General features: G+C 45.2%; 1 long non-coding RNA gene across 13 annotated transcripts in view; it reads right to left on the bottom strand.

The window, feature by feature from the left end:
• Nucleotides 1-2,297: 2,297 nt before the first annotated feature.
• The window catches only part of LOC121101006, a 42,297-nt gene continuing 24,985 nt past the window's right edge, over nt 2,298-19,609 (bottom strand). For 12 of the 13 annotated variants that reach the window (XR_005832852.1, XR_005832853.1, XR_005832849.1 and 9 more), the window contains 3 exons: nt 3,862-3,982; nt 3,273-3,390; nt 2,298-3,018 (listed from right to left, as the gene is read on the bottom strand). This is a non-coding gene — a long non-coding RNA (uncharacterized LOC121101006). Of the gene's footprint in view, nt 3,019-3,272; nt 3,391-3,861; nt 3,983-14,472; nt 14,665-19,609 lie in introns of those variants that run through there. The other variant, XR_005832847.1, reaches the window with a different exon arrangement.

The following is a 19,609-nucleotide window of genomic DNA, read 5'->3' on the forward strand; positions in this document are numbered from 1 at the left end:
GACACACCTACAAATAGGATGCACAGGGTTATTCACTACAGCACTGTGTGTAAGGGTTTACAAAAATACCGTCAACAAACTAAATACCCTTATAGAAAAGCGGGGTTGAAAAAACTATGATCCGTCCACACATTGGAGTACGTCTCATCTGTGAAAAGGAGGATTTCTACGAACTGATACGGAGTGACCTCCAGGATTTGTGGTTAAATGAAAAAGGCGAAGATACTACAATTTTTTGTAGTATCTTACATTCCTTGTAAGGAGGAAGGGAAGAAAAGCGAAACAAAACAAACAACAAACACAAAAACCTGTTGAGGATAAACCAGAGTGAGATTGTTGCTTACAGAGGTGGTATGGCAATGAAATAGAAGGGACAGGGATGTGACATCTCTTAGCATAACATTTTTGCTTTAGTATATTTCTGACTTTGGAAATCATATTACCCTTACACACGTTCAGAACCATAAATGTTATCAACAAGGATGAGGGGGAATACAGTGGTTTTCCTTGTTTTAGAGGGAGACTCAGGGATCAGAGAGCATCTGTGTGAGCATGGAGCTGCTCTCCCAAGTGATCTGGTGGAAGTTTGGACGGGCCAGGTGGAAACCTGTTATAAACAATAGAGGGAAAATCTTCCTAAGAAAAAAGTTGAATGTGAACTGAATTAAAAATACAGATTGTTATGCACTAATGAATCATCGAACTTTACATCGGAAACCGGGGATGTACTGTATGGTGACTAACATAATACAATAAAAAAAACCATTAAAATAAAAAAAAAAAGATTGTTACTTCACAAATTGCAGGGCACATGATCGTCAGATGGCAAGTAAGTAAGAGCACTCATTCGTTTTCAGGCCAAACACTGTGAGAAATTGTGGACTAGATAAAGGATTGAGAGAATATTGGGGAGGAAGTGAAACAGCCCAGTGATAAAGGGACGTAGGCAAAGGACACTAGCAAAGCTCTGAATAATGCAGACTTCTTGCCTTTTGTGGAACCAGGGAGCAAAGTAAGGCACAGAGGCACTGCTCCCAGCCTTCCAAATGTATGGCATTCAATAGAGTTCGAAGAAATCATTTGAATCTTCCCATACTTAGTGACATAATCCTCTATCAAAACCAGGATGTACTTCATTTAGAGAAGAGAGAAGAGGTTGTCCCCCCTCCTTAATCATCCCCGGGCACCATCTCCCATGAGATGACTTAACTGAGTGAAGCTAAGATCTAATCCAAACGGAGAACCTGAAGATGAGTTTCGTGGGGAGCCATCATCCCGTGCTCCCAGTATATCCCAGGGGTGTGAGGGTGGGGAGGGAAGGGGGACAGACGAGAATGAAACCACACCGTGGGCTGCAACCATAGAGGTTACCACCAATCCTGATCACGCCCTAGTGACTCCGTTGCTAATTAGAGAGCCCTGAAAAACATTGAGTGACCTCCACAGGGCTTGGATCCCAGACCTGGTGGGGAAAGACAAGTTCATAGAGCATTGACGTCAACTGAAAACTACATCTCACTATGTAATGTGTCCACACGCTTGCGTGGCACCTGGAAACTAATTATGATTCATCACAGGCATCAGAAATATAACATGTTTGAAAATGTGCACGAAAAAGTACACTGTACCCTGGAAACAATTAAATAGGAAAAACCTCAGGGTGTCTCCCCACACATGGCCACAAGAGGGGGCACCCGCACAACAGTGATTCCCAGAGAGGACTCAGGGTTTATCTGGTACTAAGGGCCCAAGGTCCAGACTAATTTTGGTCATCATTATCATCACCGTGGTCATTATCATCAGTATCGTCATCACTGTTCATTCCATTTCTGAGTTTACCTTTCCAATGTAGCAATAATTTTATAGTTCCTCCTACTGCCCATTATCCAGCGAACGCTATGGTCATACGGCAATTCATATTTAGAAAGACTCAGAATGATCTAATCAAAGGGTAACGGAACTAAAACCAGTCCCTTCTATGACAAAGCGTTTCAAGCACAATGTACGTCTGGACAATTGTTCCGCTCCTGCTCATCCAGGCTGAAGACATCCTTCCATAACGTTCCCCGGGCCAGGTCTTTCCAGGACAGAGCTTCCGGCCCCTGGTGCTCTGCATTCATGGTAGGGGATAGTTTTTACAAAGAAGCGATACTCGGGAAGAAACAGTGATGGCTATTCTCATCCAGTGCATGAGACAACTAAGAACAAAGACTGGGATATTTCAGTCATTGATTCTGGGGACAGATGTTCAAAATTTTAACTGAAGTTGATAAAGTATCTAACACTTGTGAGAAAAATGATTTTGGTACAACCTTTATTTCAGAACTATTACTTCATATTTGCATTTCCATGATGTTTCTTTCTTCTTCCAGGTTCCCATGGGCAGCTGTGCTACTCAGGCTCTGTCCGTCTGGTCTGTGGCAATGGGAGGGGGTGTCTCTGTCGCCTGCAAGGCCAGTCTCAGCCCCACCCCTGGCATCAGACACACCTGCCTGCACTGGTTCCTGCAGACGCCACACCAACCACTGACCTGCAGGGTGGCCCACAGGCTCCGAGGGGCCCAGACCGTTCCATGGCAGTGGGTCAGGGACAGATTGCACACTCACAATCTCCAGCATGGAGATCGCGGACACCGCACACACCTGGGTGAACAGCACACTCACTAGGACCCCGCGCAGTGTAACAGCCTGAGACACAAGCCTCCCGCGTGGGGTCAGCCCTTCTGCTCAGCCGAGCAGCTCCCTCCTTCAGGGAATCAGTCAGAGCAGCTGCTTCTCTCAGAGAGGAACCAAGCTGGGTGAGGTGAAAAGGGTGGGGAGCCCTCGAAGGAGGTCCGGAAGATCCTCAGTGTCTGGTCCCAAGCCCCAGAGTCCCTTTCAACGGATAAGCAGTGTCCAGAGCAACGTGGCTGGGGCGGCTCACGGATGGCTCCTTGCTGACTCTGTGCCTCGGCTCTCAGCAGTGCTGACCCCTGAGCCCTAGCCACCTGTTCCCCACGGCACCGAGAACAGCCCTCCCCTGCATTAGTGGAAAAACCAGAAATATCCAAATATAACTTTTAGATTTGTTAATAGCTGGGTATTATTATTAATTGTGGGGTTTGAGAATGGTGCTATGGTTATGAACAGGGATACCATTAGGGAAAGCGAGGGCAGGAGGACATGCGGACTAGCTGTTATATTTGAAACTTTAGGTAAGTCTAAAATTATTTCAAAATAAATTATGGTATAGAAATAAAAGTAACTAAAGAAGAAAAGAGCGTAAGAGCTTACTGAAGACTTCCATAAGCGTCACTCTATTTTTGCTTCATTCTCTGGGTGTAATTCCAGCATCTGGTGGCGCCAACCCGGGGTCCCATCGTCTGCGGTGTGTAGACTTCTTTGCTGCGTCCTGGAATGTACACAAGGTGTCCAAAAGTGGCTAGTGCTGCTTCTGGGAATAAGAACTCCAAGTGACTGAAGCTCGATGTCTGCTTAGAATTCCATTTCTCTTTAATCTGAGGGCTTGGGGTCCAAGTTCTCTGTTTAAAAATTACTTCATTAGTTACAGTGAACCCTTGGATAGCATGGGTTTGCCTACTTGGGTCCAATTACACATGATTTTTTTTTATATATAATCACATTTTAGTACTATGGTGTATTTTCTCTTTCTTATGATTTTCTTCATCACATTTTCTTTTCTCTAGCTTTCTTTATTGTTATAATACCGTATATAATACATACAAAATAAGAGCTAATCTACTGTCTATGTTATCGGTAAGGCTCCTGTTCAACGGTAGGCTATTAGCAGTTACGTGTGAGGGGAGTGAAAAGTTAGACATGGATTTTCAACCGCATGGCGTGGGGTATTGGCACCACTAACCCCTGTGTTGTTCAAGGGGCAACTGTAGTTGGTCCACGCCCCTCACTCCCTTTCAGGCTGGCTATGCTGCTCATTCCCATCCAGTTCAGAAGTCATTTCCATCCAGTTCAGAAGTCATTTCCTATTACACAATAATGAACAGTTTAGTGATTCATTTCTGCAAAAACAAACAAGAAACAAACACTGTACATGGCTTGAAAAATCATCAAAAACTATTTCAGTACTTTATTTAAAGAAACTGCCAAAGGAACAAAATAAACGGAGAAGTGCTTATTCTTGAAAAAGAACTAGAGCTTCGAGTAAGGACAGGAGAGTCTGTGTCTTTTTACCCGGGAATGCTTACTTCTGCCCCCAATTCAGTCGAGCTGTCCCCTACCAACATAAGGATGGCCACCAAAACTAGAAGGTTACTGCCAGGAAAATACGGACTTCAGTTGGGGTGTTGATTGGAGGAAGATCTTTCAGCGAATCCAACTATGTAAACGTAAAATATTAAAATACTGGCAGAATAGGAACGCCTGGGTGGCTCAGTCGGTTAAGCGGCTGCCTTCAGCTCAAGTCATGATCCTGAGGTCCTGGGATCCAGCCCCTCATCCACAGCCAGCTTCCTCCTTACCAGGCAGTCTGCTTCACCCTCTCCCTCTGCCCCTCCCCCTGCTTGTGCGCACGCGCGCTCTCTCTCTCTCAAATAAATAAAATCTTTAAAAAATATTGGCAGAATAATGGGGAAAAACTTCACACATCAGGAACATATTAATCTGTAGATCAAAGAAAATCAGTGAAATCTGCTCAAAAGAAACACAATGAGATTCACAATTACACACAGTAGAGTAAAAACGATCAAAGACAAAGAGAAAATCCTGAAAGCAGCAAGAAAAAAACCACAACTATTTTTTAAGGGAAACAATAATACGTTGGCTATCTTTTCAACAGCACTGTTGGAGACTACAAACAGGGACTGATTTAAAGTGCTGAAAGGGGAAAGAAAAGTCAACAAAGAGTTTTATAACCCCAAAGTACCCTTCAGAAGGAAAGGAAAAGTAAAAATATCCCTTGAGAAGCAAAAATGAAGAGAAGGCATTACTGGCAGATAGACCTACAAGAACCACAAAAGGAAACTCTTCCGACTCAAGGAGGTGACGTAAGGAGCCAGCCCAAATCCACAAGAAGAAAGGAAGCACTGAAAAATAGTGAAGAAACAAGAAAGAGGATAGAAACAAAGGACGCTTGCTGCAACTTACATGAAGTTGAAGTCCAAGAAAGACCAAAGTATTGTGAAAGATGTCAAAATAACAGTTACCTCGGTTGGGCTAGGGGCAAGTGTTAGGGACTGGGAGGAGAGAGGCATCTGGAGAATTTGAAATATTCTATATTTTGATCTGGACAGTGACTTTACGTAAACTTTACTCAGTTGCACAGTTAAGATTTCTGCCCTGTACTCTGCATGTGTTTTACCACAATTACAAAAATAAAGGGACAAACCCACACTCTTTTAAATAAACATGAAAAAAGATTAAGATTCACCAAACATTTATGGAACTCAACCTTATTAAGAAGTATAAATGTGACTGGGAAAGTTCTAGAGAAGTAGAAAACTGGTGGAGGAAAAGAAGGAAACATTTAACCGTGTGCCTCTACTCTTTACGCAGCATAGATTTTAGCTTTCTCAGTTTTCCTTCAAACACAGACACTTTATATTACTTTGCCCCCCTGGGAGCCCCCCACCCTCCCACGGGCTCCTCCCCGGTGGCTCTAGCCACCAGCAGATTTGCATATTGTTCCCTAAGGGAGGACCAAGATACAAAGTCTCAGATAAAACCCTTGCATCTGAGATAAAAGATCAGCTCTAATCTTGGTCTGGACTCATCAGATAAACTTCTCAAAATGAAATTCCCTTGTCAGCTCCTGGGGCTGCTCGTGCTCTGGATCCCAGGTAAGGACGGAGGGGAGACGGGAAAGCAGAGTGGGTCAGGGAGGGTCAGCGCTGCGGACACCACTGCTGCCCATGTCTATTTTGTCCAAGTGCTAGAGACCTATGTCTTACCCTCTGGGAAGGGGCATGTGATGTTTAGATCTTGGAGAGTAAGGAACATTTCAGAGGGAACAAAGATCCGTGTTGTGGTAAGGAGTGTGACATAGAGAAAAGGGGCTGAGGTAGGTGACTTTTAGACACCCCTTTGTGTGCTGCAAATCTTAGGTTCTTTTTTTGAAATTGGATATTTGGGGATATTAATAAAAATTTTAAAAAAGTGGTGCACCTGGGTGGCTCAGTCGGTTAACCGTCTGCCTTTGGCTCATGTCGTGATCTGAGGGTCCTGGGGCTGAGCCCCAAGTCAGTCTCCCTGCTCACAGGACAGTCTGCTTCTCCCTCTCCCTCTGCCCCTGCCCTGCACTCATGCTCTCTCTCTCTCTTTCAAATAAATAAATAAAACCTTCTTTTAAAAAAATATTTCACAAGAAAGTGATTTAACCTGAAATAATTACCAAGTAAAATTTTGAAAACGGCTCATAACGTGTGTATGTAATCTTACATTTCTCTCATTATTTTAGGATCCAGCGGCGAGGTCGTGATGACACAGACCCCACTGTCCCTGCCCGTCACCCCCGGAGAGCCGGCCTCCCTCTCCTGCAGCGCCAGTCAGAGTGTCCTGCACAGTGATGGAAAGTCCTATTTGAATTGGTACCTGCAGAAGCCTGGCCAGTCTCCACGGGCCCTGATCTATGAGGCTTCCAAACGTTTCTCTGGGGTCCCGGACAGGTTCAGTGGCAGCGGGTCAGGGACAGATTTCACCCTCAAAATCAGCAGGGTGGAAGCTGAGGACTTTGGAGTTTATTACTGCCAGCAAAGCTTGCAGTCTCCTCCCACAGTGGTTCAGCCCCAAGCACAAACCTCCGTGCATGTCACGGCCCAGCTGCCCACACGTGGTGTTGGTCTGGGGAGCAGGCACAGCAGGCCCTCTCAGTCAGTGTAAGAGGAAGACCTTGGGGAGCTCAAGGCCATGGATGAGGCAGAGCCCTCACCACTTCTTGCAACCCACACATTTTGATATGCCATGTTTTCTTTTGGTTTAAAAAAGTATCTAATTTCTCTTTTCATGTCTTGTTCGACCCGAGTTTCACTTACTGGGTGTGTCCTCTAGTGAGCACAGTTATTTGGGAAGGACGGCCAGCTTCAATCACAGGGGCCTCCCAGCTCCGGAATCCACTCCAGTGACCGGTAGTTGGAGAAGCTCATTCTGCTGGACGGCTTGATCTCAGTACTCATGCAAGGAGCAAGTCTCCCTTTTAATCAGAGAGAAGCTGCCTTTGGGCTGGTCAGGGAACAGGCCTCTGTGTGTCTCCGATGTTGGCCAAAACAGTGTGGGTTTGGACTATTTGCGTGATAAAGTCTACAGGTCAAATGATAAAAGTATCACATTGTCAGGGTGCCTAGGGGGCCCAGTCTGTTAAGCATCGACTCTTGGTTCGGCTCAGGTCATGATCTCAGGGCTGTGATCTCAGAGTCATGATCTCAGGGTCATGAAATCCAGCCCCACACAGGGGCTCTCTGCCCCTCCACCCTGCTCTTTCTGTCTCTCCTTCTCTTTCAAATAAATAAATAAATAAATAAATAAATAAATAAATAAGTCTTAAAAAAAAAAAAAGAGTATCACATTCTCCACTCACAAACTCTGATTCCAGGAGAACAGATCAAACAGTTCACCAAGATCGTCTGGATCCCAGACAAATTACACACTAGCTTTCTATTTTATTGAACCCAAACTCACATCCTCTGACAACGGAGGCAAATCTACAGTAAAACCAACCCACATAAGTCCTTCCTCATTCAGTGATGATGGTCAAGTATGGTCACAGAGACTGCTGTGTTCCCCACGTGAACGCCTTGCACCCCTTTACCAAATCTTATTATTTGTGTCAACTCCTGGTCAGTTTCACTGTCCAGGCCACAGCCTGGCTCCTTACCATGCAGGAGACAGAGATTCTGTATGGTGACTAACATAATATAATAAAAAAATATTATTATTAAAAGAAAGAATTGGGAATATTATGGTTTCTGTACATGAGTAGAAAATTTCAAAGCCTTTCTGTAACCAAGAAAGAATTTGTATAAGATTTACTATTCTCAAAAATACTAATTTGAAAAGATATTATGCACCCCTGTATTTACTGCAGCATGATCTATAATTACGAAGATACGGAAGCAACCTAAGTGTCCATCAATAGATGAATGATAAGGAAAATTGGTGTATATACAAGAGAATATTACTCAGCCATAAAAAAGAATCAGATCTTACCATCTGCGACAATATGGATGGACTTAAAAGGTATTGTGCTAAGTGAAATAGGTCAGGCGAAGACAAATACCATACAATTTTACTTGTACATGGAGTCTAAAAAACAAGATATATGAACAGACTGAAAAGATTTGTATAGAACTTAGAGTCACATTAATAAAGCTACTTTCTTGAGAGGTAGTGAAAAGTTGAGCAAACAAAGGAGTTTAACTGCTTTAGGGAAACCCCCAGACTTACAGGAAATGAGAATCAGAGCCAGACAATGTAACCCAAATGTTGGACGGCACCACCTCGGTCTTCAAGGAAATGATATCTGTGCTCTGAGGGTCAGAACCCGGGTCCTGCTCACCTGTGCAGTTATGGTTGTCCCTCCATCCACACAGCTGGGCCCAGTTCTATGTTGTTCTTTACTAATCCTTACAAAGAATGAAGCAACTTCAGGGCCTTCTAGAAAGATGTCGAACAGGTAAAGGAAAGTCATGTCTGGAGGTAGATTTCTTCTCACCGTATTCCTCATCCAACCTGACCTAATCATGCAACAGGGGGGCTGTGCAGGCACATTACCAGTAGATAGAGAGAAACGGAAGCACAGGGCTCTGTTTTTTCAACAGGCTTGCACCAAACACCATCTCGCCAAGTCTAGGTGATAGGTGAGGCAGGAGGACCCAGGAATTTGATTCAGTGAGCGCAGGAGAGGAATTCCCTCCTCAGGCTGAGCCCGAGACATCTGCCTTGACCACCAGGGGATGGGTTGCTCAAGAGCAAAGAAGAGAAGGCAAATGGTCTCTGCAGCTGGAAGCCCAGATGTCCCTCTGCAGCTGCTGGGCGTGTTTCTCCCAGCCCACCCTGCTGTCCAGAGCCCGTATCGGTGCCTGGGTCAGTGCTCTGGGGGAGATCTGCCTTCCTTAGGACACAGAGTGAACCCTGAAAGTCCCAGCTCACTTCTCTGCTTCCTTTTACTCTAACTCCCAGGTGAGAGGAACGTGGGATGATTCTGCGTGTCAGTGAAAACTTTGTCTGTGTTGTTGGGTCCTGTGACTTTTGCTCAGTCAGCACGACAATAAAAGTTCATTAGGGGCGCCTGGATGGCTCAGTTGGTTAAGCATCTACCTTTAACTCAGGTCATGATCCTGGGACCCTGGAATCGAGTTCCCTACCTAACGGGGAACCTCCTTATCCTTATCCCTCTGCCTCTGCCTTTCCCCTCTGCTCTTTCTCTCTGTCTCTCTCTCTCTCTCAAATACATAAATAAAATCTTTAAAAAAAAAATCTCTATTTAGAACACCCAACCTACTACTGCTTGGAAGACAACAGTTAAGATTCAGATTATGTGGATGACTTTTGTGTTTCATTTCCAATCTCAGATACCACCAGAGAAATCATGAGGATGTAGTCTCCAGCCTCCCTTTCTTTGTCTCCAGGTGAGAGGACAGCCCTCCCTGCAGGGCTAGTCAGTGTTGGTAACTAACCAGCCTGGTACCAACAGAAACATGGGCAGACCTCCAGGCTCCCCATCCTGGGTGCACCCACCAGGGCCATTGGCATCCCAGTCCAGCTCAGTGCCAGTGGATCTAGAATAGGCTTTACTCTCCCCATAGGCAGCCTGGAATTGAGGACGCTCCAGTTTCTTAGTCAGCAAGACTCCAGTGAGAACCACAGTTACCCAGTCTCCCCCACAGACCTCACCAGCTTCATCTGCCCTCACCCTCTTTCCCCCTGGGGAACAGCTGCTTCCTCCAGAGGCACGGAGACACATTTCCAACACCTGTCTCTGTCCCCTTTGCCACCTGAAAAAGGAGCTTGTGAGGTTTAGAACCATACTTCATTCAGGTCCTATAGAATTGCATGGGCTCTTAGACTCCCTTTTGCCTCCCCTCACGAAATGTCAGATATTAAAGAGAAGTGGAGAACACCATGTTCACTTGTACACATTCTGCCAGGAGGAAGCTGAGGCTCAGGAAGGGTCATAAATATCCCAAGTTCATGCAGAGAGTTAATGGTGACCATATGAAGAGGAACCTCCTCTCCCAGATTCTCCAGGTACTTCCCATTTGACCCGAACAAGTGATGGCCTCATCTGTGAATGTACGATCCCTGACAAGAAAGTTCCAGAAATTTTCTCCAGGTCCCCTCAGAAGATATTTTCTCTCAATCACGGGAATAAGGTCTGGAGCCTGAAAATCTATTGTTGGCTGAGTTCTTTCATAGGATAAACACATTTCTCCTGAAAACACCTCTGAAAAGCAATTCTGACAATTTTGTGGTTTCAGAGCAAGAGAGATGCAAATCATCTGAGTGTTGGTGAGGAGGTCCTGGCTTGTAAGTCCACATACTCCACCCACTTCTTTGTATAAGTTAAGTGGGTATAGGAGAAAGAAGGTTCTCAGAGCTTTTACAAAGTGTGCATGCACCTGGTCCAGAGTATCACCTATGTGTCCCCATCCAGACAGCCTTCCTTTGAACTTGTCAGCAAGGGAAGCTCCACAGACCAGTTATGTGGAGTGAATTTCCTTAGCAATAAGCACCTGTTAAGGAATGAGTCACCTAATTTCTATCAGAAAATCCCAACCCCACAGATCTGCCTCCTCTTTCCTTGGCAGTTGCTCAGTGGAGAACTCAGTGGAGTTCTCTTCAAACAGCTCTGAATCCTCACGGCACTGGGAAAACTAGCCTCCCAGTGTGTGACCTGGGAGCCAGATAGCCTCAGTGTGGGTTTCCACAAAAGACAGGCACTGGTTCCATCCAGAAGAGAACCCACCACCAAGGCACGACAAAATAGACCTTTCTGTCTGGAACTGAAGAACATTCAGCTCTTGGGTCATTAGCACAGCAAGTTATCCAGCCCTCAAACTCATTCTCCTTTTAAAAGGATCCTGGCGTTTAGAAGCAAGAATGGGGGCTCGTATTAAATAACTACAAATCACATAATGATCTTTTTAGTCACAAGATGAACAATGTTCTATTTGCGGGGTATTTAGCTAGAAGTCATGTTTTTATCTATGACTGTGAGAGAATAGTTTTCAAAAAGTTATATATCAATTACAAAAGAGTAAGTGAGCATACCAGAAGCAAGAGATTTTATACAAGGATTGGTTCAAGGCAAGGTGTTGAAAGATATTCTTTAGTCTCATAACAAAATTGGATCTATCCCTGTGTACATTGAAGAGATATCATGAAGGGACCATGAGGAAACATGGAGGGAAATATCTTCCCTGCTCCCCAAGGATGAGTAACTGCCTCATTGCTTCTCTCCTGAAACAATTCTCCCATCATGGGTCATTGATTCCTAGAGATTAGTAATAAAAATTACTTAGGGTATTGGTGAATATGGGCCCCTTGTCCAGAAATCCGGAATTCCCAAATGGTCTTGAGTTTACATTAATTCTGGAAGGATGCTTTGCTGAGAAGTGAACTCTAGGTGTGTGGCTTTTTTTTCTTGTCATTTCAAAGTCGTCCCATGGTCTCTGCTTCCCCCTGTTTATGTTGAGGCTTTAACTAACCATTCTTTTTCTTGTTCCTTCAAATGAGACATTTTCTTTAATGTCTGTTACTTTTTTTTCTATTTCATCAGTAAAGAAACTATAGAGTGATATTTTTCATGACAATAAAATACTGCACAGCAATGAAAATTAATGAACTGCAACAACTCATGTCAGCATCGATGAATCTGAGATGCAGTTTCATGAAAGGAGCTTCATACAGGTCAAGTCTAAAAGCAGAAAAATTGAAATATCCATGACACATCCTTCAGAGGCAAAGCTGTGAGGAAGACTGAGGAAGTGATTGGGAAGAGTCAAGATGGTAGTATACCAGTAGTTCATTCCTTTACCACTAGTGTTTTACTGAGTGGACAGATCAGATTTCATTTACCCATTTATAGGTTGTTGGACATTTGTGCTGTTCCTACTTTGGGGTGATTATGAATAAGGCTGCTGTGTACATTTACCTACAAGTCTTCATGTTGTCATTTGTTTTGGTTTCTCTAGGACAGATTCTTAAAGGTGCAATTGCCAAGCGGTATGATAAATCAATGTTCAGATTTCAAGAAACATTTTTCCAGAGTGATTGCACCATTTAACATCCACCATAGCATGGGTGAGGGATCCTGCTTCTCCATAATCTCTCCAACATTTGTTACTCTCTTTTTTCTTTTGTTATAGCCATCATGGTAGGTGTGATATGGTATCTCACTCTGGATTGAGCCTGCATCTCCCTAATGACTGATAAACTTGAGCATCTATCCGTGTGCTATTAATGGCCATTCACATATCTTTGGTGAAATATCTATTAAAATTATTCACTCATTTTTTTATTGCGTTGTCATCTATCTTACTAAGTTAGAAAACTTCTTACTAACGTAGAAGAGCTCTTTATATATTCTGAATGTTTATCAGGTAAATGATTTGCCAATATTACCTCCTAGTCTGTGGTTTGTCTTTTTATTACATGGTATGTTTTGAAATGCCAAAGCTTTGAATTTTGGTGAAGTCCAATTTTTTTTTTTTTTTTTTTTTTTTACAAATTGAGCTTTTCATGTTGTAATTAAGAAATCTTCAGTGAACCCAAGGATACAATATTTTCCCCTCTATTTTCTCCTACAGATTTTACCATTTCAGCTCAGATAGATCTCTGATCCATTTCTAGTTATTTTTTGTGTCTGGCAAGAGGTCAGAGACTAAATTCATCTTTTTTGCATGGGGGTGCAAAGAGAAAAGTCTGTCCTTTCCCCCACCTAATTACCTAGGTATCATTGTCAAAATACAATTATCATAAACGTAAGGATCCATTTCTAAGCTGCCTACCCATTGACTATATGCCCCTTGTGCCACTGACCTGATGCCACCACCACACAGCACTGGCTACTGTACTTTGTGATTGTCCTGTGGTTTATATATAACATGATTTAAATGGGATTAGAAGCCTTCAGACCTCAGTTTTCTTGTGCAAAGTGATTTTGGTTACTCTACGTAATTTGCATTTCCATATGAACTTTAAAATCACGTTTTCCTTAGCACAGGGAGAATTTGGGAAGGAGAAATGGAAAGAGAATAAAAAACTTAAGTAGTATGACCGTTGTAGCAGACACCTTCTAGTGGCCCCATGACACCTACCCCTGTGGTTCATGCCCTCTATAACCCTCTCCCCTTGACTGAGGGCAGAGTCTGTGCCTTGCTTCTAGCCCGAACAACCTCCCAGAGGCGAAGGGATTTTGTAGATGGGGTTAAGGTCCCAAATCAATTGATTTTGAGTTCATCAAAATGAACATTATCCTGGGTGGACCTCACCAGATCAGGACAAAACCCTTAAAGAGTAACTGGGTCCTCCCTGCTGTTGATGAATCCCTCTTGCTGGTTTGATTCAGAGGCAGCCCATGTGATAGGAACTTTGGATGGCCTGTGGGACCTTAGGGTGGCCTCCAGCCTGCAGCCACCAAAGGCCGGGACTCTTAGTCAGATAGTCACAAAGAAAAGAATTCTTTCCACAACCCGAATGGCCTTGGAAACGGATTCTTCAAGCCTCCAGATGAGAATGGAGTCTGGCCAACACTTTGGTTTCATCCTGGGAGATTCCAAGAAGAGAACCCAGCTATACCCTGCCCAGATGCCTGACTTCTAGAAACTGTGATGATTAATGTGTATTGTTTTAGTCACTCAGTCTGTAGTAATTTGTTATGGAACAATAAGAAATGAATACAACAATAAAGTTTCCAATGTGTTGAGATAGTATTACACACTTAGAAACTAAGGTGGGGGCGCCTGGGTGGCACAGCGGTTAAGCGTCTGCCTTCGGCTCAGGGAGTGATCCTGGCGTTATGGGATCGAGCCCCACATCGGGCTCCTCCGGTGGGAGCCTGCTTCCTCTCCCACTCCCCCTGCTTGTGTTCCCTCTCTCGCTGGCTGTCTCTATCTCTGTCAAATAAATAAATAAAATCTTAAAAAAAAAAAAAAAAGAAACTAAGGTGAATCTGAGCAGAAGGAAATGTTACAGGGCACTATGTGTGAGTTTCTCCTGCTCCCCTTGGGGAGGACGTAGAAGCCCAAGGGAGGGGTGGAGAAGGATGTGAACACTGACCCTTCCATCCTTGTCAGCACGCACACTCAGGCTTCTGGAGACCACTCCCTACAATGACCAAGCAATAGAAAAGGAAAGACAAGAAAGACCCTGGCCATGTCTATGGAATGTATCGTAGAGAAAGGACATGAAAATCGGACAAGGGGAAAAGAACAAGTAAATATACCTAGAACTGAGGACCTCGACCTGGGAAAAACAGACACAAAGGTAGAAAAATCTTCATCAAAGAATGAAAAATACTTACATCACAATTCTAGGTTGCTGAACAACCACAGAGATCTTCTTTGTGTGAGCTCAAGCAAATAGGAGAGGTTAAAAATCCAAATTAATGTGAGAAGATCGGCCTGTATCTGAAGGATATATAGCCAACAGCCTGGCAGTTGAAGGCTGTTTTGTCGTTGAAGTGACTGAGCAGTCGCCTGGGGAGGTTTTTGTTTAGACCCAGAGCACTGTGGGAGGCTCCTTCTGCCCCTGTTGGCAATAGTAGCTGGCAGCGTCGCCGGCCTCCACGGGATCAATTGTGAGGGTGAAATCAGTCCCAGACTCACTGCCACTGAACCTGGCTGGGACCCCAGACTCTCGACTGGTTGCTTTATAAATCAGGATTTTAGGACTCTGTCCTGATTTCTGTTGATACCAGGTAATGTAGTTGGTAATGCCCCAAATACCACTGACTTTCTCACTGGCCTTGCAAGAGATGGTGGCCCTCTGCCCTGGAGACATGATCAAGGAGGCTGGAGACTGCGTCAGCACAACGTCCCCAGCAGAGCCTGGAATGACAAACACAACCAATGTAACAGTTGTACTGAGAGCATCCCAGTGGAGGCCCATGCCACTGATGACCCTTGTAGTCAAAGTCATGGACAACACACTGAGGAACCAGAAAACAGAAGGTAACTGGGCAACTGGAAACCCACACCAAATGCTTGAATTCCAGCCACCAAGAACCCAGAGACACAGAAAACATCGTGGCCACGGTGAGTTTGCCCACCATTTCTCCGTGTGCCCCCCTCTCACCCAGAGCCCAGAGCAGCAGGATCCACAGCAGGGGAGCCCCGGGCCCCATCTTGGAGAGCTGGACTAGAGGCTGCTCCTCAGGGGCCCTGACCAGCTGCCTTTAAGGATGCTGAGAGCAGCCTGGAGCTTTGTCTCCTGACGCAACATGCAAAGCAGCTCAGAAGAGCTTGAGGTTGTGCTCAAACGGGACACCTGCTCTCAGAACACCCTGTGGGACTTGGGGTCGCCAGAAATTGCCAAGTGTAGTGCAAGCATGTCCCAAGGCATTTGGGGACCAGTTTCTTGACCTTCTAGCCTGTCTGAGATGCCATGTGGGGAGTGCCCTGGGCTGTCCTATCGTTAGGATATAGGTTATTTCAGGAACACTCTTGATCCCTAGGATTAAAATCTCATACATTGCCACAATAATGCATTTCAAGTTGTGATTATCGTCAGGAAGAGAAAGCCATGAGATTATAAAACATGAAACAGGGTGCCCTGGTTCAGATGGGGAGGGGAAGTCGGCCCCTCTGAGTTGATGGCCTTTAAATGAAGTCCTGAAATGTCCTCAGGATCTGGAAAGGGTAAGGGGTGAGCGTGGAACCTTGGTGAAGGCTGGGAACCAACACTGATCAAGGAACTTGCCTCGGTGTGGTTAAGACCAGGAATCTCCCATTTGCTCAGTCCTGGAAACCAAAGTCGTGTCCCCCCCAAAGCCCTCGCAGGTGGAGGGGTCACTCCACTGACTCCCATTCACAGTGAATGGAAACCAAAGTCGTGTCCCCCCCAAAGCCCTCGCAGGTGGAGGGGTCACTCCACTGACTCCCATTCACAGTGAACAACCAGCATCTAACTTCGTACCATTGCAACTTTGTCACCGAAAGCTCAAGCCGAGGAACCTCTTGTTCTACATGATACCTTTGCTGTAGAGAGCATTGATATGAGATTTAGATTTAGATTTACTCTACCTATGGAGGGAAAAGAATGACTGATATCTGAAAATATTTCTTAGAGGTTAAAAGGATACAAGAAATCAACTGATAATAAACCGGTGAGGTGTTCTATTCTGAATAGTCAAGGGCAAATCTAGTAACAGTCTTTTCAGAATTGTTTAAATATTGTCATCCAGGAAAACTGCCATTTGGATTCGACTGAAAAGATTTAACGGACTTATTACCATGTACTTTTCTTTCTTTTTCTTCATTCAACATGATATTTTCGTTGCTGAGAAAACAAAATCTTTGGTGGGATCTCTACATAGAGAAAACCGTCACCAACTCTAACAAAAACAAAAGAGCAACCGACCGCTTAACTTTGGAACTAACAGCAGCCAGGACTTGATTCAGGACACCTGTCAACCAGCTTCCAACCCAGGGCCCCGCCCCGGGTGTGCACAGAGAATTGGAGGTCCTACACTGTCTACACGCCAGCCATCGGTAATAGGCAGGCTAGCTATGTTATTTTTAGTGCTCTCTATAAAGTCGCTCCCACCTACCCACATGGTCACAGCCCTGGACACGATCCCGCAGGCCAGTTGGGCAGGGAGTTTCTTTTGTGACAATTGCCCCACTCTTCCATTGTGTCTACACCGAAGGGAGCCATACTAGCTTACTTTGGTGAAATCTGTGTACAGTGTAAAGGAAGTTCACACATCTAAGCTTGCAGCTGTTTGCCTGCGAGAAAGGTCGCTGCCCCTGGTGCCCACACACAGCATTAGTTACAACACGAGGGGCTGAGTAGGGGCAGTGCAGTGCGTCACTCAAGCTACTGGGCTGCGCGTTTCACTCTAACTCAGTCAGGAAGAGAGCGGCTCCAGTGTTTGGAAGATGCAATAATGCACACACTTCAGTTGATGTTTGTGAGATAATGTGCAATCAACCAAAAAAGAGCAAGGAGACCTGTTTATCTAGAATCTACTGCCCCATGGAGATTACTTCATAACAGAGAACCAAATTTGAAGTATCATGTAGAATGCTGTCGGTACAAGTAACAGGGCTAGAGAAACGGTGGATTTCAGAGTCGCCTGAGTCAACGACTTAAAGTAAAATCAGACGGCTTCCACATCAGCTCTGCTGTCCTCAGTCTGTTGTCATGGGCTCCCTCATGATGGGAAAGTGGCTGACAGGCCACTTTCTGTACTTTCTGTACAACCAACAGGAGAAAAAAGATAGCTTTCCACTGAAACACGAAATACAATTTTTGAGTCTACTAGAGTGCTAGTGAGCAATCCAGAATGACGATAATCACACACACTCTTTCTCTTTAGTCAGTAGATTGGGGTTATGCCAGCTTGCCATGAAGCCCAAGGAAAGGCAGAAGCCAGAGGCCTAAGCTATTGAGATCTTTAAGGATGCAGCGTGTCTACGTGCTCAAATAAGCATCCAGTTCACCTTCCACACTTATGGACGGGTTGAGATCCACGTAGTGAGAATGGTAAGTCTTCATAGCACAGCCCAGGCGGTGGGGGGAAGATACATTCCAAATAATCTAGAAGAATATGCCAGTGTTTTCATACTGCAGAAACGGGAAACACAGAGAGGTCCCGGAACCTAAATCCAGGCGTACAGTCAGAGGTAGGACCACGAGATCACCTCCACTGCGAGGTCTACACAGCTTCTGCAAAACTCACATAATCCTGCCCCCTCGCTGTTGACCTCGAATGCTTTTGTAAGACTTCGGCTGGGTTCCAGCATGTACATGGTCACTTTCTAAGAGCCTCTGGCAAGGAGAGAGAGGAGAAGCTGAAGGAAGCGAGGCCTTAAGAACACCGCTGAGTGGTCACACGTTGAGGTGGGCAGCTATGCAGCGGACCGAAGGGTTACAGGGAACGCTGAAGTGTCCCATTACAGGAGAGCACTCTGCTGTGAAGCCCACCGGTCCCTTCTCCACAGGATGCAGCCGAAGCCATGATCGGGTCAGTGATATAAATCCGTCTGTACGGACAATCCAGATTCAGGTGACACAAAATATTGTGGACGATGCAGACCAGGGTCCATGGCAAATCATCACAGTCTTCTCAGAATGACCTCCGTGCACAAGAGACATAGAAGAGGCCGATCTACTCAGTCTTCCCTTGAGACTTGTACATTCTTCTATGATGCAGCCAGAAGGCTTCTCATACAACTTACGGAGAAACAGGGCTGAGCGGGGAGGAAGCAGCTGGGGCAGCCAAGCCTCCCTGACCCGTGGCCCTGGGGAGGTTTGTGTGCGAGGCGAGCACTGTGGAAGGAGTATCATAACTCTGCTGGCAGTAATACACCCCCATCTCTTCAGCCTGGAGGCTGCTGATGGTGCGGGTGAAGTCTGGCCCAGACCCGCTGCCGCTGAACCGGTCTGGGACCCCAGATGCCCGGGTGGATGCCTGGTAGATGAGGAGCCTGGGAGCCTGTCCTGGTTTCTGCCGGTACCAAGCTAAGTAGTTCTTCTGGTTGTAGCTAGATAGAAGACTCTGGCCGGACTTGCAGTTGATGGCGACGCGCTCTCCTGCAGACTCCATCAGGGGGCCTGGAGACTGGGTCATCACGATGTCCCCAGACACACTTGCAATCACAAAAGGACAGTGGCCATACACCTCATCACTCATATACTAAAATATGTATCTAAAAACGTAGGTTTTCTTATTTCTCATAAGTAACCAGGCTGTTGTAACGAAATGTTTTATTCATACTGCGTGGTAAGGTCATTTGCCAATTTTACAAAGGTCTTCTTCTCTCAGCCTCTCACCTGAGACACAGAGCACCAGGAAGAGGAGGAATTGGGGCCGTGGCACCATCTTGCTGCTGGTCACCCATCGGAGGCACCCAGGCCCCATCCCCAGGAAATCCTATTAATAGAGCTCTGAGCGGCCAGCCTAGGACCTGAGGAGCCTATGCGAAGCATCTGAGAGTATGAAAGTGCCTGCTCGGTGAAGCAGAGAATGGAAAGACAGAGACAAAATACCACCACCCCAAGAAATGAGATTGTATACTACAAGAGGTCCACAAACCAACTTACAACAACATTCTCAGCATCATGTAGCAAAATCCCCAAACGTAAACTCTTCTTAGTACCAACTGTCCGATTTCGAACCAGCTGAAGTCAACTTGAAAGCGTAACTCACTTTTGTAGTAAAATATACGTGTTTATGAGTATATAATTTCAGAACCGAATGGAAACAACACAAATATGGTGTGAGAGCATGGAATACGCTCATGTCACCGGATAAAATGAGCATAGAGTGCACACACGTACATCTCTATCTCAGACTCTCTTCTGAATTTTAAACACAAATTTGAGGTTGTTCTTGGACAACTCAAAGGCGCCTCAATATGTCCCAAGCAGACCCCTGGTAGTTCCCTGCGCACAAACACTGTCTCGGAAAATGTGTCACCGCATACTTAGGAATC

This window comes from Ursus maritimus, unplaced genomic scaffold, assembly GCF_017311325.1.
Source record: "Ursus maritimus isolate PB19 unplaced genomic scaffold, ASM1731132v1 scaffold_6, whole genome shotgun sequence".
NCBI lineage: Eukaryota > Metazoa > Chordata > Mammalia > Carnivora > Ursidae > Ursus > Ursus maritimus.